General features: G+C 44.1%; 1 long non-coding RNA gene across 2 annotated transcripts in view; it reads right to left on the minus strand.

The window, feature by feature from the left end:
• LOC139760609 (uncharacterized) overlaps positions 1 to 20,342 on the minus strand; it is a 115,166-nt gene extending 94,824 nt beyond the window's left edge. The window contains exons 1-3 of one of the 2 annotated variants that reach the window (XR_011715372.1): positions 20,211 to 20,342; positions 17,646 to 17,709; positions 991 to 1,733 (exon numbers count right to left, since the gene is read on the minus strand). This is a non-coding gene — a long non-coding RNA (uncharacterized lncRNA). Of the gene's footprint in view, positions 1 to 990; positions 1,734 to 17,645; positions 17,710 to 20,210 lie in introns of those variants that run through there. The other variant, XR_011715373.1, reaches the window with a different exon arrangement.
• Between the last annotated feature and the right edge of the window lie 4,815 nt (positions 20,343 to 25,157).

The raw sequence follows: 25,157 nt of genomic DNA on the forward strand, positions 1-25,157 counted from the left end.
GGTTGTTCAGAACAAAAGGGGGGGGGGGGGGACAGGGGGGACCCCCAAGTTTTGATTGATTTGGGAGGTCCAATGGCTTTTCTCTGAGGGTCCTTTCGGTGAAGTTTTCTCTGGATTTTTCTCCTGAGAAGGCGAGGCTAAAAGTTGCCATTTCGCGTTTTTGGCGGGAGGGAAAAATGGAGCTGACTTTACGAATCCTTGAGGGCCGCGTTTAGTCACAAATCATTACTTCAATATTTCTGTTAAGCAGTTTATTCTTGTGTGTGTGTGTGTGTGTGTGTGTGTGTGTGTGTGTGTGTGTGTTGCTCTTCTCATTTTTTGAGTCTCTCTCTCTCTCTCTCTCTCTCTCTCTCTCTCTCTCTCTCTCTCTCTCTCTCTCTCTCTCACACACACACACACACCCCAGCCTCCTGCCTCCCGCCTCCCCACCGCCCAAGAACCATTTGGTAGGCTCAGGCGGAGGCGGGATAAACCAACATAAATAAAGGTGGCAATAAATTAGGACAACATTCCGCCAAAGGCGTGTGATAACGGTGCATAAATTCGGATGAAGACACGACGTGGCTCGGTCAGAGAGAGAGAGAGAGAGAGAGAGAGAGAGAGAGAGAGAGAGAGAGAGAGAGAGAGAGAGAGAGAGAGAGAGAGACCATGCCCATTGGTGTAGGGAGGACTTGAACCAAAAAAAGAAATGAGTGAAAGAGCCCTAAAGATTCTTGACAAAAAGATAATACTCAATTTTGAGATAAATTCTAAACACGTATGCTTACCCTACAAGCGTGTAGAGGCAGCTATATGATTTTGGAAAGAGGTCATCTTCAGTTATCCGCAGATATTTGAATCTGTTCATAGATATCTAATGTTATATATGAATATCAATAGGTATCCATATACGTTGACGAATATCTGTAATACCCCTTGTATACTATCTGTAATACCCCTTGTATACTATGTAGAGCAAATACTTTCAAATATACTTTTACTTCTCCAACTTTCAGATACTTTAATCTTCTTTCTTACAGTTTATTAGTTATAATTACTTCTAGAATCTAATCATCTTTAAGCTTTATCACGATATACATTAACAGGATTCTTCGTTATCTTTATGTACTGTTAGCAATAATGAGATTTCCCAGCATGATCACCTCGGTAATGATTTATTACAATAGACATCAGATGTTCATCTCCTTCTTCATCTCACTGTATCAGTGTCTGTATTTTCCCGGGTATCTTCACTTCAAAACTTGACACAATAAAACTTTTAAGAACTCAGGTGCCATGTAGACTTTCCAGGGATGTATCTGCCCTACCAGCCAAAGAACTAATTCCATCTCAAGTCTTTAAAAGAATTCGGGTAAAGAAACCGATCGTCTTCAGTAACTGGAACAACACCTAGGTTTTCCAGAGGCGGGTCAGAGAGTAACACAACACACTCCTGGAACCAGTCAGCCACGAGAGGTCGGGCCAGCCACAGAGCTGCACATTTGTTCCTCTCAACCACAAGGTCCTCGAAGAGCCGTCTCATAGGTTTTCCAGAGGCAGACCAACTTCAGGTCTTTCCAGGAAGCGGTCAGCGGCGAGGCTTTCCAGAATTCGTCTAACTGCAGGATTTCAGGAACTTGGATTTCTGCACAAGGTTTTGCAGACACATCATTTAACCAATGCGCTCAGCCAGAAACGAATTCTCGATTCCTTTTTATTATACAGGAGAGAGTTCTCGCTTACTCAAGACATGGCTATGTCAAAAAAAGAGAAATCGTGATTGGATTATTTGAAAAAAAAAAAAAAGAAATATTCAAGATGTAAATGATGAAAATAATATGTAAATTATAGAAGCCACAAGTTTCTCAACAAGGTTTTACTTACATTTACGAGCCACATTCGTAAATCATTTTAATCAGCAATACAACATACGACTTTGAATACCAGTTGCTGGTTTGCATAGGGCCTGAGTCATCTACGGTATGAATCCTTGAGGTCTTTAAAACTCTGTGGGGTAATGTGAAAGGATTATCTATTTTCCCCAAAGTTCCCCCTCGTATGAATAGCTCCTTACTAGACGCCATTAAAAGTATCATTGATATAACTTGGAGCTAACCAGTATAGTGTTGTATACACGAAACACTGGTGTAACCACACTCGAATTTCACTTGATCCTGTTTCTACATAGTTATACAGCTTTAGAAAAATGAATGAATCACTGGAATAAATCATTACGTCTATAATTGCTTCGTTTAGGGCTGGTCAGTCTTCTGGCGTATATGTCCTTATTACACTTAACAACCATGGCGAAGGCCATTTTCCAGCCACTTTTTAGTAGGATGATGAACCTTAAGACCAAAACCATTCAGCACTGTTTTCCTCCCATATCCAGAGTCTCTCTCTCTCTCTCTCTCTCTCTCTCTCTCTCTCTCTCTCTCTCTCTCTCTCTCTCTCTCTCTCTCTCTCTCTCTCTCTCTCTCTCCCCTCCACTCATTTACCTTCGCCCTTACTAAGTCCCTTGCTATCTCCCTCCCTCCTTGTGAGAGCCTCCATCTATCTTGCTCCCTCCCGAGACATGCGCAGGAGAGAATCTTGCAACTTATACAATCAATTCCGGATAATGTTATTGCCTAGCCAACATCCAGCTTTGATAACGATTCGTGAATTATTTCTATCGGAGTTTCATTGCAGTTTGGGGTGGTGGGGGAGGGTGTGGGGGGGAGGGGGGGGAAGAAAAACGGGGGACGTGATTGTAAAAGTTTAATTGACCATTTTCATTCACAGGAGGGACGGCGGTGGTGGGTCTGGTTGGAAGAAGTGGTTGGGGAGAGGATTACAGGCACGGGAGCTGTACACTGTGTAGTGTGGATTATTCTTTTTCCCTTTTTATTCCCAGTGTGGATGTGGTCGATCGACCTTCAGCAGTGGCACGGTCTGGGGCACGCACTGCCACACACACATACACACACACATATATATATATATATATATATATATATATATATATATATATATATATATATATATATATATATATATATATATATATATATATATATATGAATATATATATATTCAATGAAAGAGATGCGTTACTGGCCATAAGTTAACTGTAGATTCAACGGCTTAACAAAAACATACAATTATGTGGAGAATATATCATAAAAAAGCTCTCAACATAACTACATCCATACGACAGTATTATACAATAGAAGCAATATATAAGTTTTGTTCCTCTTATTGCCTTAAAGAAAAAACTGGACTAAAACAGATGTGTGTGGAATACAGCAATGTATAAGTGTTAAAAACTGGCCTCAAACTATTATAGAAGTTAATACAACACTGATACACCCATACTTTTTTTGTCATCAGTCTTTATGTAACACAATACAGTACTGCAGCTTTATAGTGACAGTGATATCATATATGCAATTTAGTTTCCTCGCAAAATGAAATGAAATGAAATAAGAATAACTACACAAGTCCCCGGAGAATCATCTATCATGCATATGTTATGAGAACAGGAGTTGGAGTCCATGTGATCCAGTACGTTCTTGTAATATATACATATCCTCTGTCCTTTTTATTATTCAGAATGAAAATTCCGAAACATGAAACAGAAAGCTAATGCATGGCTTGCATAATGGAGTTGTGGCGCGGCCTGTCATGCAATACCGTGTGTTATCAGACTAATTATACTTTGATAATCCTGTTGCAGAATATGGTCATGTTGTTTTTCATTGAGAATGGAGCGCTCGCGTTGATCTCTCCAGTTTCACGACTCGCCTCTATATCCCCCTAACCTCCACGTCTTCACCAACGATCCCAAATAAACTCTACATGTAGCAATTGTCAATTCCCACGAACAGCCATTTAATACAAGCCGTCATTTCTGGTCCCCGTCGTTAGCTGTTGTTTTGGGTAATTGATCTCTTAAGATCATCACAACGCCAGGGGGTCACTCTAAGTAGTTCGGGTCAATTCACAGCCACGAATTGGAATAAGTCATGAACGCCCTCCTCATGTGTTCAAGGTAATTCGAAGTGCATACTACAACACCCTCACTGCGAATGTAGACCTCGCCTTGGTTTTTTACACCCAGACAGAACAATGAAAGAACAGAGGACCACGTCACAGAATTAGAAAACAGATCGGAACGTAGGAAAACCACATCATTGATTTAGATAATGCCCTTCACAAAGTCTAAATGGCATATTAGTTTATTTTGGTGGATGTTTTCATTCATGTACGATACACTACGCCAGAACCAACCCCGTCATAAGCTCCAATAAAGACAATTATATGTAATCCAAAAACTACTAAACCTTCTTTTTGGACACCTGAGATCCTGCGAAACTGATATCTTAATCAAACTTAAGCTCGAGTATATCAAGAGAAAAAACTCTAGTAACAAACTCCAGGACAAGGTAAAACACGGAACTTTATTTCACGTAATTGTAACGTCATTTCGTTATCATCCCGAAATCGTAAGATGTTTAGGCATAACGTGCTCGCTAGACTAATAACGTATTACGCTCATGTAATACAACGAAGGATGACTCTTAAGCTTCGAAAGATGTTTGTTGTGTTTATGATTCTTCTAAATCCCTACGAACGTAAATGAGAATCAGGATGAAGAACTGTGGCATCTCGGGATAAAAGGGGATCGAGATGGGGTTCTCATGGTGGGGGAAGTAATTCAGGTGGGTGAAGTAAGGTCTTCCAATGGGTTCTCAGAGGGGCGGGGGGGGTACTGGAAGTGGGGTGAAGTGAACGTTAAAGGCGAGTTCGCTGGGGGTCATTGAATTAGGTCGTAAACAGAGAGGATGAAGGTAGTTATGGATTGAGTGAAGTAGGGTCATGCCGTGGGCTCAAACATCGGGCACTGACGTTGGAAAAAAGGCGCGCAATGAACCAGCCAGCACTTCAGTGGCTGTCAAGTGCTGCTCTTTTGATCCGGGTAGCAGCTGTCTTATCCCTCAGCTTTACCCACACGTGAGATAACTCACACGACTGGTTTTTCGTACCTCTACATTTTCCTGCGGTAAGCGATACGTGCTAATCATTTTCTATTTTCTCAAAATCTCGTCGTAATTACTCTTCAGTAATTAATCCTCTCTCTCTCTCTCTCTCTCTCTCTCTCTCTCTCTCTCTCTCTCTGGTCGTTAACTAAACACAATTTCCACCTTACCTTTTACTCCTAGGATGATCGCCTCTCACCAAACCCCCCGTCTCCTTTACCCTTACCACACACTCCCTCTCCCTCCCGCTTCCTCTTTCTTTGTGGTCCACTCACTCCCCGTCTTGTGACTCTAAGTTAAGAAGACCTCTGGCGTTCCAACTTTTAATCTCGTATTTCTCTTGAGGTCTGATAGCGAGCGAGCGACCGTTCGGTCCAGCGAACACACACGGGGGGGAAGGAGTCGTGAAGATATGGACACAGAAGAAAGAGAATGAATGACAGAAGTGAAGGACGAGTAGTGGGAGGATATGGATAAGAGAGAGAGAGAGAGAGAGAGAGAGAGAGAGAGAGAGAGAGAGAGAGAGAGAGAGAGAGAGAGAGAGGAGAATGCCTACTTACCTAAGAATACATAAGACGAAATTTATCCATCAGGCAGCATTAGAAATATACAGTTATATGTAGATCGATAGATAGATAATAGATAGATAGATAGACTCAACTTAATATAGAAAAGACTTACAGAAGCAGAATACATGTGCGAGGCAGAAACGTATCATAAAAACACAAGAAACTCGAGAGAGACGAAGCGATCTTTGGAACTCCTGCCTTCGCTGGTAAGATGCCCACAGCAGCAAGAAGTATAGACAGACCATTTGTATAAGAGCGAGATGGGATGAGGAAGTTTGGATGGTTGAGTAGAGAGATGGAAGGTGGTGGAGGAGGAGAGAGGGATGGGGTGAGGATAGAGGGAGAGAGAGGGATAGGGAAGGTTGGATGGTCAGCTAGAGATGGAAAAGAGAGAGAGAGAGAGAGAGAGAGAGAGAGAGAGAGAGAGAGAGAGAGAGAGAGAGAGAGAGAGAGAGAGAGAGAGAGACAGACAGACAGACAGACAGACAGACAGAGAAGTTAGTGCGTTCATGAAGACTTGAGTTCCAACAAGAAAAGAAAAGAGATGCTGTGTGAGATTCCCTTAAGAATTCTGAAGGTCATGTTGAAAACTGGAAAAAGTCATGTGTGAGTGTGTGTGTGTGTGTGTGTGCGTGTGCTTACGTAAAGATAAACTGCTTTATTAGAAATAATCACAAGAAAGAAAAACACAAGAAAAACGTAGAAGGGAATATTATATGATAACGAAAGCATGACAACAGAAGATGAGAATATACATATATATAAAAAGTATATTAGGCAAAAACTGTGTATAGAGGAAAGGGCGTAAAGTGAGGAATAATAAGGGATAGAACCCTTTCATAGAGTGAAACAGATGCCAAAGGATAGCGGAAGGGAGGGTGTCCAGTGTTACAAAAAAGGGAAGACATTATGGATATAAATAAAGTCAAATACTACAAGACTGCCAGAATGATAGATAATAGCTATAAGTAACGATCAGTGCCAGAAAAATGCAAAGTGTGTGGCAAATGTGTGGTAATGGAATATTAAAGAACGTGTGATAAGATGTATCACGATAAGAAACACGCAGAGGGGCGGGAACGATCCTGTGTGTGTGTGAGAGAGAGAGAGAGAGAGAGAGAGAGAGAGAGAGAGAGAGAGAGAGAGAGAGAGAGAGAGAGAGAGAGAATACCAGAGAGACAGGGTGTATCTAGACACTACATGCTTTTTTTTTTTTTTTTTGTTTCCTCCTATCACGGGAAAGAACCGTAAGGAAACTAGGAAAAAAAAGAGTGAGAGCAGATAGAGGGAGGAAAGGGAGAGAGATATGAGAACCACACCTCACGAGGAGGAAGATGACAAAACACTTACAGGGAGGGGAATGCTGCACGTATGCAGGGGGAAACGAAGGAGGAATGGAGACAAAATGAATGAAAAGAGGAAATCACCTTTGGGAAAAAAAAAAGGCAAAAGTTGGGGGAAAAAAAGAAATAGAAGAGCATACGGAACTATGAGCTAAACCATGGAGTATGATTAAAGGAAAAAATGCAATGAGAATATAGGAAGAAGATGGAAAGAAAACAGACCAACGAAAATAACGAGGAACTTTAGGAAAACCAGGGAAGCAGTGACACATGTGATATTGCAGAAGCAGTAGGACTCATAAGGAAAAAAAAAAGAAAGAATTACAGTTGGAAATATGATATGATAAGATGATAGGAAAAAAAAAAGAGAGTGAGATAAAATGTCATGAACATGATGTGTGGCGTGCATGAAGACTTCCGGTTGGAGCCCCTTTCTGGTACAGGGTCCTGATTTCTGTGAAAGTTTCCAAATTATTTACTGAATTTCAGTTGCACTGAGGTCAAGATCAGGAGTTTTATTTAAGAATATGAAGGAGGTTGTCTGTCTATGTGCGACGACCTCTACCTTAAGAATCTCACTGTAAGTTCAGAAGGGATAACGCGCAGTGCTTACTACATTAACTTGCTTCTATCACAATACTATTGTTTCCAGTCATTAGTCCAATTCTGGTTTTCTTAAAAAGGTTTCATCACCTTTCAAGCTTCTAATCTCGTTTTGGGTAGAATATTCAAGAGTCTTTCCCTCTTTCTTACCAGGAATTCGAATATCTTATTTCGTGTCTTAGATAGATTCCAAGGAATTCTTGAAGACTTAACTAGACTGAGCATAGCAAAGCAGCTATACATGTATAGGGACACTAATCCTTGGCAAATACCTGTGTGGACTCGATCCCCAGACGTCTAGTAAATCCCTCAACGAGCAGCATCGCTAACCACTACACCACCATCGATCGATCGGCTGAGAACCAAAGACTGACATCTTTGTAAGGGATCAAGTTAGATTCGGAAGGGAGGAATGAAGACTGTGTTTGTGTGTGTTAACCGCGGGAATATTAGTGGGAGCAGTAATTCCCTTTTCTCCATAAACACTAAAAACTCTTAAAACACTCGTTAATGGATCCCAGTAATGGATGATTATAATGGATAGATGAAGGAAAGCGTTTGGGTGCGGGGCGAAGGGTTAGCCGAGTTGTTGAAAAAGAAAAAGTGATAGTAAAGAAAACGGATATGGAGGAGAGGAAGTTTAGCAAGACGATAAAACGAGGATATGAGCGTACAAAAAAAGAAAGCTAGACGGAGGAAGATGGAGTCCCATTGTAGCTAAAGGGAAGCTTTACGAGGGAGGGGAAACTATATAGATAGAGAATATGGCAACGAAGGAGACCAGGGAGATGGAACGAGGCAAAAAGGAAACTTATGACGTAATATGTTGAGGAAATGGATGCGTTACGAAAGCTTAAGAGGTCTTCTGTAGAAGGCAGAGCTAAGTAGAAGGAGGACGGGAGAGGAGGGAAGCCTAGAGGGAATCAAAAGTAAAAATATTATAAAGTTGAGGGTGATGATGGAAGGTTGAGCGCTGTGTTGGCAAGACGGATGATAAATTGGTATGCGGCTAAAGTAACGTGTCTGTGACGAGAGCAATCAGCTGAGAAAAATGAGACAACTTCTGGAGCCATGATGAGGAAAAGTAACACAGTCCTCGCGGTAAAAAGAAAACGGGGAACAGCCCTAACAGCTATTTCTTTTTTCCAAGTTTTTCTCTTTTTTTCCAGTTTTTCTCTATGCCAGTTACTGTTATGTTAGCATCGTAACCCAGGGAAAAAATAGTAACATCTGACCTTTTGGGTAAAAGAAGAACAGGAGGTTTACAAAACCATTTTTTTTAAGAGAGAGAGAGAGAGAGAGAGAGAGAGAGAGAGAGAGAGAGAGAGAGAGAGAGAGAGAGAGAGAGAGAGAGAGAGAGACATAATTCCAAGGCATTTTTGTTCTGATCCAGTCCTTTCCATCCTCTCATGATAGTTCATACGTTCCATCACACAGACTTCCCTTGCAAAATGTAACTGAATTCCATTTCTACCAGTGTGGTTGGTGACTATACAAATGAACTGTATTCAATTTTGTTTCCTTTATATACACTGAACCTCTACATTATTAGCTTTACGTCTCTCGTTGTGAAAAAGTCTCATCATTTGCCAGATATTTTCTCCATAAAAACTGCAAAATTTAAAGACAATTCGGTCTGAAGTGTGTGTGTGTGTGTGTGTGTGTGTGTGTGTGTGTGTGTGTGTGTGTGTGTGTGTGTGTGTGATCGTATACACGATAAGTAAAGGATCAAGTCTTCCATGCAAACGTCCTGCAAAACAATGGTACCTGTTTGTTTACACTTGTAGGATACTGTGAGGATTTGAAAAAGACAGATGACGTAAATGTTTATGGACTTCGGGAAACAGTTGGTGAGATTCTTGCCTGTGTGGTGATGGCAGTTGGTTTCTTGTCGCTGTATGCTGGCATGGATGAGAATATGTGAGAGCCTTGAAATATGTGGCAGAAAGTGTGCTGTAGTTTAGGAGTGTGTAGGAGAGACGGGGTATGCAAAGTCTCTGAATATGTGTGAGAACGTGTTACAGGTTTAGGAAGGTGTTAGAACGTGTGGGAAGGCGAGATGTGTGAGCTCGCTGGAATATGTGGCAGAGAATGTGTGTTGGGGACTAGAAATGTTGAGAGAGAAGCGAATGTGGAGCCTCTAAAGATCTATGTGGTGGAGGGTATGTCAGAGCCTAGGAACGTGTGGGAGATGGGAATGTAGGAGTCTTTGAGTATAGTCTCACCAAACAGGTGGACGAGAAGAGCGTGTTACTGCTTTAGGTATTTGGGTGGAGCCATTGCATGTCGACAGTATGTCCATCTGAGTGTGTGGGTAGACAGGTCACTGGCCTTTGAGACCTTGGAAAAGAAGAGGCTCTTCGAAAAAACATATTAGTTCCTCCTACCAACATGATACAATGATGTGATATGTTACGACAGCAACTAATTTGTCCATGAAAATATAGGCAGTATGAGAGAAGCTTGAGGGGAATGTCTTAGAGTAGTTATAGAATTTAGTTTTCAAAGTAACCTGTATCATAAGGACTTTAGAGTGAATAAGGAAGTCCTCCCCAAAGTCCTTTTCCATCCAGACATTGAAAAAGGCAATGAAACTTCCGCGGATTTCGAGTTTCTTTCCCATCGAAGAGCTCTCTTCGTTGCTGTTCCATGGAAACAATTCCGAAGAAACTTAGACGAGATGTGAAGGGACTAATGAAGGAAGTGGAAGTATAGAAAAACAGATGATGATGACTAAAAGAAATCAGTATTCGTCTCGTGGCGTAGGGAAGAGAGAGAGAGAGAGAGAGAGAGAGAGAGAGAGAGAGAGAGAGAGAGAGAGAGAGAGAGAGAGAGAGAGAGAGAGAGAATAGAGACAAATAAAGAGAATATATCTATGAGTCTTTCGTAAAACTGTTACGTGGGTAGAAGAATGACTACATGAGAACTGGAATGAATCCCTGTAGGGTGAAGGAATGTTAAGGCTTAATAAACAGAAAAAATGGTGGTGCTGTTGGTTAAGGTTATAGTACATCTTTAAAGAATGGTAACTGGTAATGGTGACAAGGAACTAGTTTAAGGGTAATGGGAGGGGTTTCATGGTTATGGAGAGGTTGTGTTTGAAGATAATCACGACTCAAAATTTTCAGCCAGATGCTGATATTTGGGTAGTGGATGTCCATGGGAATTATAGATGAATTGGATGGTTAAGGGTAAAGAGTGTTGGTAATGGGATAATGAAGGTTAAAGGAGGAACTGAATAAAGAGGGGGGGGGGATAATAGTGGTAAGGGGAGATGGGTTTGGTGGATATTGAGACATTCTGAGAGTGTTGAAGCTCACCAGTTATACTGTGTTACTGGTGCCTCCTGCAAAGCGATACACACCCCCTCTTTTCAGCACTTGGGGCGCCTAAATAGACTATCTATCGTCCATATGACCACAGTCTTACTTACTCGAACACACAAGCAAACGCGCTCATAACCATTGTCCACACCTCCGTAGCTCTGCTCACAACCTCTCTTTTACTTGGCCACAGATGTGCTCACAACCTTCCCGTACACACCCTTAAGGCAGCTGATGTATTTCCACCACTCTCATTATGACACGGACGGGGAGTATCTCCCTGCCTTCCCCCTCACTACGACAAGGACATATGTGTCTCCCTTCCTCTCACTGTGACACGGAAGGACGTGTCTCCCTCACGCCTCTCTGCACTCACCGAGGTGTCCCCAAACAGGAGTTGTAATCTGGCGAAGAGCATCGACGCTCTCATTTCTCCTCCTTAACTCTGGCCTACAACACTCCTCTCTCTCTCTCTCTCTCTCTCTCTCTCACACACACACACACTCACAAACACACACACACACCTACAAACAAACGCACATACAAACACCTACGTTTTCATGATTCTTACACAATAACTTTTATCCACACACACTCACAAAAACGAACGCGTCCAGCGTAAATGACAATCCCTTTAGTTTCTCCTAATGGGACCAGAGGGTATATCCAGCTATTGTGTGACACAATAAAAGACATTACTCAGACCCCCCCCCCAAGGATGGAGGATGGAGCTAGCTCACAGCACCTGAAAGGTGAAAGGTGAGGTGATGAATGGAGAGAGAGAGAGAGAGAGAGAGAGAGAGAGAGGTCACTAAGCCAGCCTTGGCTTACATGTGGCTTGGATGTGTTTTCCCTCTCTCCTTCTCACCCTCTCTCTCTCTCTCTCTCTCTCTCTCTCTCTCTCTCTCTCTCTCTCTCTCTCTCTCTCTCTCTCTCTCTCTCTCTCTCTCTCTCCTTCCCTCCCTCTAGCGCCTGCTGACGTAAGTACGAACCTCCTGATGCAATAGCCATTTCCTCATTTCCAGCTCGTGGGACGACGAAGTCGTCGCCTTATGCTGAACGACATCAGCATGCCTTTATCCTCTCGTTCGCTTCCACACATCACCCGCTGACACTGGAACTACGGTACGCATTCGCCTTGCGCACCTCCCTCCATCCCCTCGTCTCAGTCTTACGTGGTATACATTTTCTCAACAACCACGTCGAGCACTTCGCTGATGGTGAGGGACGAGACGACCCACGTCCTCACCTTCATTACATGGCAGATATAAGTATGTCGTCACCTTCACCTACTAACACGACAATAGTCCCTTCACTTTCCCTCGAGAGCCACAGCCTGTTGTCACAGCAACAGCTTCGTAACATCCATCTTCTTTTGTAACTTCCTCTACCAGGTGGTAACACAACGATCACGTCATCACTTTCACTCGTTACACAACACGTAGGTCACCTCATCCGCTGGTCTTCAGCGGATCAGCACATGAGAACATCTGGATCATAGATATGGACCAACACTGGACCTCAACACGGAAGATGATCCTCCGATTCTTAAAAAGACCAGGACATACGAACAGCTGGCTCTTAAAGGACCAAAACATGACCTCAACTGATTCTTAAAGAACACATGAGGTCACCTGACATCTTCTGGGACCAACATATAAGATGAGCTAATTCTCAACGGAGGAAGCAGCTGATCCTTAAAGAGGAACAGCTGATCTTCTTGAGGACTAGAAATTGAAGGATCTGATCTCTGAATCTCATGACCTTTCACTACACCTGACCTTCCCTCTACCCTGACCTTTCTCTTATGGTTTGGTCGATGGGAAACGCTGAAGGTTATAGTGGGAAAATTTCCTCTCAGCGTCTAACACCTTGAGCAAAGCGGCGCTACCCTTGAGACGACGACACAAGCTTACAACCCTTGAGCACGACGGTACGACAGCAAAGCAAACGAAACTGTACAGCCATTTAGCCTGATGGTACGACTGCTGAGCACGACGATACAAGGCGGTGGGTACAACTCTTGAGCACGACTGTACGACCCTTGGGTATGGTGGTCTAGCCTTTGACCTAACCCTTAACCTTTACCGCCTTGCTTCAGGTGTTCGTAAGCCAATCTGTAGTTATACTTAGGGTTGGTAGTACTGTCGTCCACATCATCTCGCTAGCTAAATGTAATAACATTTGCCGCACTTCACACCTGAAGCTGGACGGTTTATATAGATGAAGGCAACTTTGCTGCAACGGTGCACCCAAAGGAAGTAGGTCTTATGACGTGTAAGGTTGTATCTTAAAAGATGACCTTGGCAATCAGTAGAGGGATGAGTTCATCCCATGAGCTCCATAAATTTCATGTCCAGCTCCTCAAAATCTTCCTGATGGTAGACATAAAGTCATACTCAATAAAAGAAGAATAAAAGATAACAAGATCTTGACGATATCTTTCAGATTTCTGAAGTTTACGGAATTCTGATATCCGGAATTCTCATATCTGGAATTCTGATATCCGGCATTCTGATATCCAGAATTCTGATATCCGGCATTCTAATATCCGGAATTCTGATATCCAGCATTCTGATATCCGGAATTCTGATATCCAGAATTTTGATATCCGGAACACTGATGTTGTATCTGCTCACCAGCTTGTCCACGAAAACATCCATACAGAAGCTTTTGGTGCAGTGGAGGCCAGCCCCAGACTGGATAGCGTGCTTCTTCTGTCCTCGGCTGGCGTGCAGGGAATGCGTTCCAGCGAGATGGTATCGCCTGGATGTGACAGTCCCTGGAATGGTTCCGGGAAGATATGGGGACCACAATCTGTCTCCAAAGACGGCGGAGCGAGCCTGGAAGATCGCATTCTTTTCCTTGTAGCGTCTTCCAGGAGAGACGGTTTGTGCTTGCATGGAAACGCCAGAATGTAATAGAAAATAACTAAATCTGTATCATGAGAAGAGATAAGGTGTAAAGTAGTTGAAAAGAAGGAGAATTATGTGACGCAATGCGAGACTATGGCTCCAGCCTTGTCCTCTTACCAGACCATTTAAGATAAGCGTGTGTTAGTGTGTGTGTGTATGTGTGTATGTGTGTGTGTGTGTGTGTGTGTGTGTGTGTGTGTGTGTGTGTGTGTATGTGTGTGTGATGACCTGTAAGACTGAGGCTTAATGCATTTGTGTTGACGATGATGGAATCTATCTTTCTAGGTATTTACATAAGCATCCGTCTATCTGTCTAGCTAGCCAGCTATTCATCTCTCTCTCTCTCTCTCTCTCTCTCTCTCTCTCTCTCTCTCTCTCTCTCTCTCTCTCTCTCTCTCTCTCTCTCTCTCCTTGATCAGATGAGTGGCCATTCATTTGTAGATTCATTAATCTCGGAAAACACTCCCAGGAGCTGATATAATCGTGTAACTGAGATAGTCAAACATCTATCCAAGGAGACATTTTGGAGGATCCGTGGAATAAATATGATACGTCAAACACCTGAGTTATATACACTACGAGGTGTAATGTCGGTTATATGTATGTATAGACACACACACACACACACACACACACACACACACACACACAAGGTTACGAGACGGGGCAACACAAGTGTAAAAATTCTCTCTCTGCCAGTAACACACACAAATGGTAATCACACACACACACACACACACACACACACACACACACACACACACAAACATCATTACCTTCATTACAGCCCTGATCCCCGAAACGTCGCCTTTCACACTCGCCCCAAAGCTGTCAACAGATGAAGGAGTTGATTGCCCTATCCCACTGAATCACACACGTCCCTGAATCAAAGCCTCTCTTCCATCCACTTCCTCAAGATCATGGGAACCCCACATTAGCGTCCCTTGTTCCTTCCCAGCATACTCCGGCCTTCACACCACTTTCTTAAACTTATGTTCAAATGGACAGTTTATTCTGTTGGCAGTTTAGGTAATGCTGGTGTTGTTTCGTTTACCTATGATGCCATTATTTTATTTAAGGGTAGATAGTCTTTACATAGGCTGTCTGATGTTCTAGACATACCTAAAACACTATTCTCTCTCTCTCTCTCTCTCTCTCTCTCTCTCTCTCTCTCTCTCTCTCTCTCTCTCTCTCTCTCTCTCACCTTACCATTCCATTTCTTCCAGCCTTAACACTCGCTTCTGTACACCTACTAAAAGTCCAATACCCAGCACAACATATTCTTTCTCACCGAAATAGATAACCTTCTACCTCCTTAACACACACACACACACACACACACACACACACACACACACATATACCTTTCCCATATCTTTCTCTATCCCTCTAACAACCAACTAACCAGCACAACATAACGGTAGGGTTAGTTCTTTACTGCTAACCGCTCGTGAAATATCATCCACCAGAATTGCCCAGTGCGCGAGTATAAGTGGAGTAATGTGATTCATGCCGAGGCACCAGCTAAAGCCCGACGTAGGAATGGGTGGAACGTCATAAAGAATAGGGAGTTCCGTGTGTGTGTGTGTGTGTGTGTGTGTGTGTGTGTGGTGTGTGATTACCATTTGTGTGTGTTACTGGCAGAGAGGGAATTCTTACACTTGTGTTGCCCCGTCTCGTAACCTTGCGTGTGTGTGTGTGTGTGTGTGTGTGTGTGTGTGTGTGTGTGTGTGTGTGTGTGTGTGTTTAAATCAGGAGGAGAGATGCCTCTTTAACTGGGGGGGGGGGGATGAGGCGATTGGGTCCCCCTCCACTGCGAGCTATTCAGTGGCGGGTGATTCGGATACCAATTTGATTCGTAAGGATAAGGGGATTATTGTCTCTTGTCTGTAGGTCTAATCTTGTAAGGTACTGATTAGGGTTCATTTTTTGTTACCTGTGGAGAAGAGGCGATTGGATTCACTCTGCTGTGATCTAATCGCATAAAAATTGGTTAAGCGATTGGTATACCTCCTTAACCGGCAGCAGCGGCGAAGTGATTGGGTTTATATAACCGTGGCTTAATCATAGAAGAATGATAAGAGATTCGAATATCTTTTTAATCCGTATCATTGAGTGATTAGATTCATTTAACCATACTAAATCATGTAGGAAGTGGTAAGTTTACCTCTTTAATTAACATCAACTAGGTGATTAAGTTTACTTAATCATGACCCAGTCGTATAAGAAATGACAAGAGATTGGGATCCGAAGCGTATGTGTTCTCTTAGCGTATGACCCAATCATATAGGATGAAGCAATGGTGTTCCTTTGACCCCCGACATGATCAACTAGGCTCTAGTAAGTGTTCCTTCCGTATGGCTGGTCCTCTCTCTTTGCGGAGAGATAATTCTAACGCGAAATTATGTACTGTTAAATGCTGGCGTAAAAGTTATCTGTCCCATGCGAGTTTTGAAAGAGATACGAGTTCAGTTTTACCGGAGGGAGAGAGAGAGAGAGAGAGAGAGAGAGAGAGAGAGAGAGAGAGAGAGAGAGAGAGAGAGAGAGAGAGAGAGAGAGAGAGAGAGGAATTACATTAACTCTGTGTGTGTGTGTGTGTGTGTGTGTGTGTGTGTGTGTGTGTGTGTGTGTGTGTGTGGATGATAGTAAATGCAGTCACCACCAGAGGCTCTTGGAAAATACCAGAGCTTCAACTACTACTTTTCTTGCACAGGAACTTTGGTTCTTGATCTCTCTCTCTCTCTCTCTCTCTCTCTCTCTCTCTCTCTCTCTCTCTCTCTCTCTCTCTCTCTCTCTCTCTCTCCTTGACAAGTAAAGGAGTGGATGAATCCTCTCCAGCGATCCTCACGATAAACATAATCTTACTAAGGTGTAAACAAGATCTTCCTGCCAACACAGATGTAAACAAGAACTTTCTCACTCACACCGTAAAGATCTTCTTGGATAATGCTGATGTATAAACAAAGTCTTCCCGGGTTACACTAACGCAAACAAGATATTCCAGACTGATACTATCGTAAACAAGATCATCCTAGCTACTACTGTGACACGTAAGAGAACCTTCCTCACTATGGTAAACAAAACATTCTCACCCAACTCTGTGATAAACAAGATTCATCCCACACACACACACACACACACATCCCTGACTTCCATTTACATCCAGCGACAAAGGTCACGCGCTCTGGGGGTCAACAGATGCCTTGTGTTGCAGTGGGGTTCTCAGAGGTCAGGAGAGGTCACTGTGTGTTGCCCCCGTACCGGGCTTGATTAATAGGCTAATTAGTCTATACAAGTACATGGGTCGGCAGGGTGTAAAAGGGAACTCGCGTCTTATTTTCACTGGCTACACTTTGTTTCTTGTTTATCTTTGTACTGCCTGTTCGGTACGTCCTGCTCTGGGGTTCACGTAGGATGTCAGGTATATACGATATTGTATCGGGTTTTGATTTTTCTTCCGAACAATTGAGGTGTGATTATTTATGTACATGGTATTGTACGGGGAGGGAGGTCTATCTACACTCGTGTGTGTGTGTGTGTGTGTGTGTGTGGAGGGGTGTTTGCGGTCGTGGGGACCCCGGTCTCTTAACTTCTCAATATAGAAAAAGACATCACGCTTAATCTGTCCACCTAAAAGTAATTTGTCTATGTAAAAGTAATTTGTCTATCTAAAAAGTAATATGTCTGTCTATCTAAAAGTAATTTGTCTATCTGAAAGTAATTTGTCCATCTAGAAGTAATATGTCTATCTAAAAGTAATTTGTCCATCTAAAAGTAATTTGTCTATCTAAAAGTAATTTGTCTATCTAAAAGCAATACGTCTATCTAAAAGTAATTTGTCTATCTAAAAGTAATTTGTCTATGTAAACGTATTTCTCAGTTACGTACTCACATGAACAAAGGTGCCCGTGTCGTCCACTCTTGCTTTCCTCGACCACGTCCTCTTCAATCTCGCTCTGAAAAAGTATAGAAAAATGTAATGTTTTAGTAAAACCGATATTGCTCTTACAAGCAGAAAAAAACCGACGCCAGTTCACAAGCACGTACATACGTACGTACAGACAACCTACAGGGTTCAAAGAAAATGGTTATGATGGTCTACTTTTTTTTTCGCACGTCAGTTGGAGCACATTACAGACAGGATGGTAACGAGCGTCACCATTGTACTGGCTGGCGCCAAGTTCCCACGGACCACCTAGGATTTCCCACGGTTAGTGAGTATCTCCCACGCTGGGGCGCGCGGCTTCCTGTTGGCTGCTGGTGGATAGGGGAGGGACTGATGGGGAGGGGAAGGGGGGGGGTAGTACTGGTGGAAGGATGGGGGAATGTGGATGACTTTCGTCCTAACCCTAGGTGTTCATCCCTCTCGCTTGGGGCTAGTCGATGGATGAGTACTTGGCTTAGGCTGGTATGTGTGTGTGTGTGTGTGTGTGTGTGTGTGTGTGTGTGTGTGTGTGTGTGTGTGTGTGTGCGCGCGGGCGCGCTTACATGGGAGTAAAAACATGGTACATATACATAAGGTTAAGAGACGAAGCAACACGAGTTTAAAATTCTTTTCCGCAACATACAAACATTAATCAGACGCCCATCCATACACCGCCTTTATTCCAAGCAGCCTCTCACGAACCCAGCCCACGAGGGTCCTTTATCTCCCACAAGTACACTAAACACCACAAAATCAATCAAGAGTCTTATTTTTATATATATATTTTTTTTACCCAACGTGAAGAGGGAGGGGGGCGTCTTGTACTGCATAAAGGGAGGGTTGCTAATGACTACGAAATGATCGTGGGATCACAGATAATTAAGAGAGTTATAACCCATGTTATTGCTCTAGTATCTTTTTTTTTTTCTAGGGTTGAAAGAATGGCGAGAGAGACTTCCGTAACTGCTCGTTAACGCGACCTCGTTTTATACCTCTTCCATGCTCAACGAGGGAAACATGTCTCATTTTATCTCAGTCGTTTGATATTTGTTTCAGTCTATCTGTCTGTCTGTCTGTCCGTCTGTCTAGCTGCCTGTCTGTCTGTCTGTCTGTCTGTCTGCAAACCCGTAAAACAGAACCACGAAATACTATTCAGCAACTAGTGTATTACCTTGGCATACCTCAATACTGTTACGTGTTTTCACATCCGAATATCAACATTTATGAGCATACGACTAAACATTGAATATGTGTATGAAAATGGATTTATGGAAACTGAAGATGTTTGTGTGTGTGTGTGTGTGTGTGTGTGTGTGTGTGTGTGTGTGTGTGTGTGTGTGTCGTAGTGTGTGTGTGTGTGTGTGTGTGTGTGTGTTCGTAAGTGTATGTGTTTGTGAGAGAGTGTGTGTGTGTATGTGTGTGTATGTGTGTGTGTGTGTTTGAGTTTTTGAGTGTGTGTGTGTGTGTGTGTCAGAGAGAGAGAGAGAGAGAGAGAGAGAGAGAGAGAGAGAGAGAGAGAGAGAGGGAAGGCGGGGAGAGTGGGTGGCGGAGGGAACATATCAACCCCCGCGGTCGTCTGGTCGGTCCGGGCTAATCATTACCCTCCCTTGCGTCTGTCGCGTCCCCCAGCCAGCCAGCCAGCTGCTGGCCCCGGCGGTGTCGGGTCAAAATAGAGGAGGAGGGATGGTGGCGATGGTGATGGATCTCGCTGCAAATTATAGCGAAGGGAAGATATATACGGTGGATACCATCATACACCATAGGAAAGGGAAGATATATACGATGGATACCATCATGCACCAGCCTTGCATCAACCGAGTATTATAACATGGGTCCGTGGCATATAATCCGCATGATCAACTCTGTACTTTCTAACCTTTAAGACTAATGTATTGATTTCGATAGACAACACGTTTTACTTACACCTTTTCATAAAGTACGAGCCTTGTGAAGCGATGGTTCATATTATCCTGATTTCGATAAACAGCGAGTTTTATTTACTTATATAAATGATGAGCTTTATAACTTTCTACTTCGACGAACAGCAAATATCATTATTTATTTCCATAAAAATGACGCGAAATGATTTTTCTTTTTTTTTCCGCCACTGTGGATTCTATATTGCTATGGAAACATCTGTATCTCCTTCCTTTTTCGTTGTCAAACAGCTCTGGGGAATAGGCAAGGTATCTGATACAACTATACATTAGCAGGTGTTGACCTTGTGAAGTAATGATTATGATACAGGCATTATTCTACATTAGCATAGTGCCTGCTACAGTTTACCATTAAATACATGTTTAAATCACCGACGAATGTAAATCCTTCTCTTAATTAGACTCGATGAGCTGTATCAATCCTGACAAATAGACGAATTTACACACGGATGTTGGTATAAATGGGCAACTGCTTCAACCTGATCGAACTGCCGGCCTCCCGGTGCTTCGGACCGTGTAAATGAAGCATTAGTGTCTATAAGCACGACTCGAGTACCCGGATTCGAAGCCCCAATTAACCAAATGAGATACTAACCGCGTTTGAAGCCATTTCCTGTGACGTGTCGTGCCAATCTGATTATTTCCGTCGGGTCTTCATTTGTCCCTCGTCGCTTGGGTCTTTGCAGGCGTCGTTTCAACACGCACACATACACACACACCAGAGGCGAATGGTACGGAAGCAGACCCTGCAGGTATATATATACCAGATCGTCCTTATGCCATCCACACGATCAGCAAACTGCTGAATTGTTTGGGCCTCATTTTCAAACAAGTTCGAGCGTGTCGTAAATTTGAGAGCATAAAATTTCACGATTTCAGTTCTTTTTTTCTTTTTTCTTTTTTCGTTTGTTTTATTGGTACCCGTCAAGCCTAAGACCGCACAACAGTAAATAAAGAACGAAACTTAAAGATACAACCTCTTATATAACGTAATAGTCTTTTAGCAAACTACCATTAAGTATCGGTTGACAACAACCACTTATTGCCTCCTCACACACACACACACACACACACCCATACGAGGCTTTTCACTCAGAGCTTATTCCAGTTTTGGCTTTTGTTGTGACAAGTGGTACTGCTCGTGCTTACCTCGACAGACAATTAGTTTTGATATCGCTCGTCTCTTCCAAGTCTTCTAGAAAGCATGGTCAGTGTTGCCATATTTGTTATCTCGATTATATCATTTCGCTTTTAGTTTTACATATTTCTGTTTGTGTAAAGACAGACATCAGAGACAATAGTTTTAAAGAATTCTGCTGCTCGTCTTGAATAGATACACTAGAGACAAAACATTTGGGTGGTAGCGGGAGTTGAAGCGTCATTGGCTTGGGGGTTAGGTGGAGAGGTGTGGGTACAATACATCGACGGTGGAGGGTAACAGGTGGGTCCTAGTTTGACAAATATGAGTCTTTACGTTAGGAATGTTGTGTTGTATCATATTGTTGTATTGTATTATATTGTATTCTTTTGTATTGTTGGATTGTACTCCCATTTTCTGTGTTTATGGAATGATTTAGGTTACTTGATCGTTATGGCTGTTAAGGGTGTTAACGACCTAACGATCGCTGGTTATAACGACGCTAACACCATCATATATATTATATATATATATATATATATATATATATATATATATATATATATATATATATATATATATATATATATATATATTCATTTGCCGTTAGCAAGGCAACTCTCGAATCAAACGAAGCAATAGCCTCATTGGCCCATATCCATTCTCTTGCTGTCGTGTTTAATGCACGGCAAACCAGTACCCGCCCACCCTCGGCCAGGCCCCCACTTTGTTTTCGACACACTCGTAGTGTCTCTCAAGTCGTAGATTTACAGGAGAAGTAATTGTTGCATCTGCAGCGAATAATGTTAGGTATTTGAAAAGAACTAGATCGTGTGTCATGGAAATATGTTTACCATTCTCTCTGCTCAGCCTCGACCGCCACACACTCCCTCACTCCGGCCCGTCAAAAGACCTCCTCCGCTTGTTTACGCCTCGCTCGTTGCCGACCGCGTTCATCATCCTCGAATTTCTCGCCGGCTTGATACAGCAACAAAGATTTCGGATAAATGACCAGTTTTATCAACTATATACACTTATATAGCCATATTCTCTTGTTTAACCATAAATTCCACTCAAATAATTGGCTTCAGTGTCTCGTAATATACGTCTCAATAAACACCATCATTACTTATCTTTCTTCCGAGCTCTAACTTGAGCCAGATTTATGACCGACACGCCAAATACCAAAGCATGTTAATAAAGGGAAGAACCATACGTACCCTAGTGGCTTAGCTCTGTGTTACCCCGGCGTCAGAATGTAACTTCAACCACAGGCAAGGTACATAAATCAGGCGCCTCCCATCAGACACAACCTCAGGCGTGGTGGCTACTGCTCTGGGTGCGACCAGCTCGTTAAGTTGTGGGAGTGGTTTTGGGGGAGCACGATGGTTGTTAGGTAGGCAGCCCAATGGTGCGTGTGTGTGTGTGTGTGTCTCAGGGCCCGGCAAGCCGGCTGAGTGCTTAACAACCGCTGCTGATGTTTACGCTCAGGTTTATGATGTAACGAGAGACAGAGACGAATTGTCCTACTACATATGTACATACACACACGCCGGGGGGGGGGGGGGAGGGCTCTGTTGTGCGTTCAACCTCTTGAGCATGGAGGTACGACGCTTGGGGTAGGAAGTTACGACCTTCAAGCACGACGGGTACGACTTATGAGCACGACGGTATAACCCTCCAGATCTGTGTCATAAGCCAGGTCGTCATACCCAAGGGTCGTGCCGTAGTGGTCAAAGGTCTTACCGTCGTTACTCAAGGGTCGTGCCATCGTGCTCTAGGGTCGTACCGTCGTGATCTAGGGTAATACCATCGTGCTCAAGAGCCGTCCTGTCGTGCTCAGTGGTCATAAAGTCATGCCCAGAGGCTTCAAGCCAACAATATCTGACCAAGGGTACGGTACAGGGAATGAATGCTTTTTCCACACAATTGATTGTCATCCATATATGCGCCTCGGCTATCGCGCAATCCAACACGATTTCTCCTCCATTGTGTGCGCTGTGTGAAATCGAGCGTTGTGTGTCCATACCCTGAGCTGACGATTTCTCAAGGAGGTGTGTGTCGCCACGGGCTTGCTGCTGGGCGACTTTGGGAGGTAGTCTGGCAGACGGAGGATCAGATAAGGTAGTCAGGTAGGGTGATGCGCCCGCGTTACCCAGACCTTGTAGAGGTGCCTTTGGGTGTCCGCAGCAGAGGTTAATGAGCCCCTCGCCTTCTCCCTCTCTCTCCCTTGAGCCTTGTTGGTGGTAACTCATACTTCGATAATCTCCCTTTACTATATTGGTTGGATGTTCTCCCTATTTCCTCTGGCTTTGGATGGATTTTCTCCCTTCCCCCTGGTTATGGCAGAGCCCCTAACCCTTCTTCCTTGAATTTTGCAGGATATTCTTTCTTCTCGCTCGGATTTTGTTTCCTCGTCTCCCTAACATTACGCGTTACCTCCAGTAATATCTTTCTCACTAATCCCGTTGTACTGGTGAACGACTCTTGTCACTGAAAAGAGACTCCACCTTCCCATCTCTCGCCCTCCTTGAGCTCTTTTCTTCGTTGTCCTTGTCGCTATATAATCTCCCTAGACTGGATCAGAACTCCTTTTTTTTTGACCCCCTCCTCCTCAAACCCTCCCTCCCTCCCTCACCCACCCACCAAACTTAGCCACGACCTTAGCTCCTCTTCTCCCGTTTGCACCCCACCTCACCCCACCAAGTCTTGTCCCTCCCCCCCTGCCCCTCCTCCCCTCTAAGTCTTGTCCCTCCCCCCTGCCACTCCTCCGTCCTAAGACCTCCTCTATCCCCAGACGACGTGACCACACAAGTCCTCACCACAACCCTGACTTAGCGTCTGCGACCCTCGCTACTGATTACCATCGTCCTGTGTGTGTGTGTGTGTGTGTACATATATAACTTTGTGCTTTTGTGGGTGTCTTTGCTTACTTATGTGTTTGTATGCACGTGTGTGTGTGTGTGTGTGTGTGTGTGTGTGTGTGTGTGTGGATGTATATCTCCCTTGTGTGTTTGAACACGTGTGTACTATTTACTCAACTCCCGGGAGACCACTCACCACCAGCCATCCTACCACCACACCACATCACACCCTACTGCCACCACCACCACCACACCACACCCTACAACTACTGCCTCCACCACACCACACCACACCCTACAACTACTGCCTCCACCACACCACACCACACCCTACAACTACTGCCTCCACCACACCACACCACACCCTACAACTACTGCCTACACCACACCACACCACACCCTACAACTACTGCCACCGCCACCACCACACCACACCCTACAACTACTGCCACCACCACCACCACTCCACACCCTACAACTACTGCCTCCACCACCACCACACCACACCCTACAACTACTGCCTCCACCACCACCACCTCCACACCCTACAACTACTGCCTCCACCACCGTCTGTTCAACTACTCGCTACTATTTCTCCACCACAGTCACCACCATCTCTCCCTAACTCAATCTCCACCTCTCCCATCCCAACCCTCCACTACCAACCCGCTCTCGCCAATACCACCACAACCACCATTCACCACCACAACCCCTATCGTTCCCCTACCTCCTACCAGCACTTACCACCACCACGACAACCACCGCTACAACCACCACGACACTCACCCAGGGTAGAGTGTGTGTGTGTGTGTGTGTGTGTGTGTATAGCCGCAGCAATGGGCTTCTCTCTAGTACCAATTATCGCGTATTTGCCCTTGTGATGGCCTCCCCTCCTGCTCGAGGTGGACCAAGGATAATCCTCAGGAGAGGGAGGGATGAAGGAAGGGAGAGGGAGGGAGGGAAGAAGGAAGGAAGGAAGAGGGAGGGAGGGAGGAAGGGAGAGGGAGGGAGGGAGGAAGGAAGGAAGGAAGAGGGAGGAAGGAAGGAAGGGAGAAGGAAGGAGGAAGGAAGAAAGGAAGGAAGGGAAGGAGGAAGGAAGGAAGGAAGGGAAGGAGGAAGGAAGGAAGGGAAGGAGGAAGGAAGGAAGGGAGAGGAAGGGAGGAACGAAGGAAGGGAAGGAGGAAGGAAGGAGGAAGGGAAGGAAGGGAGGGAGAGGGAGGGAGGGAGGGAGAGAGGGAGGGAGGGAGGGAGGAAGGAAGGAATGAAGGAAGAAGGAAGGAAGGAAGGGAAGGAGGAAGGAAGGGAGAGGGAGGGAGGAAGGAAGGGAGAGGGAAGGAGGGAGGAAGGGAGAGGGAAGGAGGGAGGAAGGGAGGGAGGAAGGGAGAGGGAGCTGGTGGATTTCTGGGTAATTAGATCCATCTCGATGAGGCTAGAGAGTAAACGGAAGACTTTGTGATACGTTAGATCCTTTCAGAAAGAGGCGACGCTCCCGCCATCTAACAAGGCCAATCTTCTCGCTGGTTAACGCGTAGAGAAAAAA

The sequence above is a fragment of the Panulirus ornatus genome, chromosome 37 (assembly GCF_036320965.1).
Source record: "Panulirus ornatus isolate Po-2019 chromosome 37, ASM3632096v1, whole genome shotgun sequence".
Taxonomy (NCBI): Eukaryota; Metazoa; Arthropoda; class Malacostraca; order Decapoda; family Palinuridae; genus Panulirus; species Panulirus ornatus.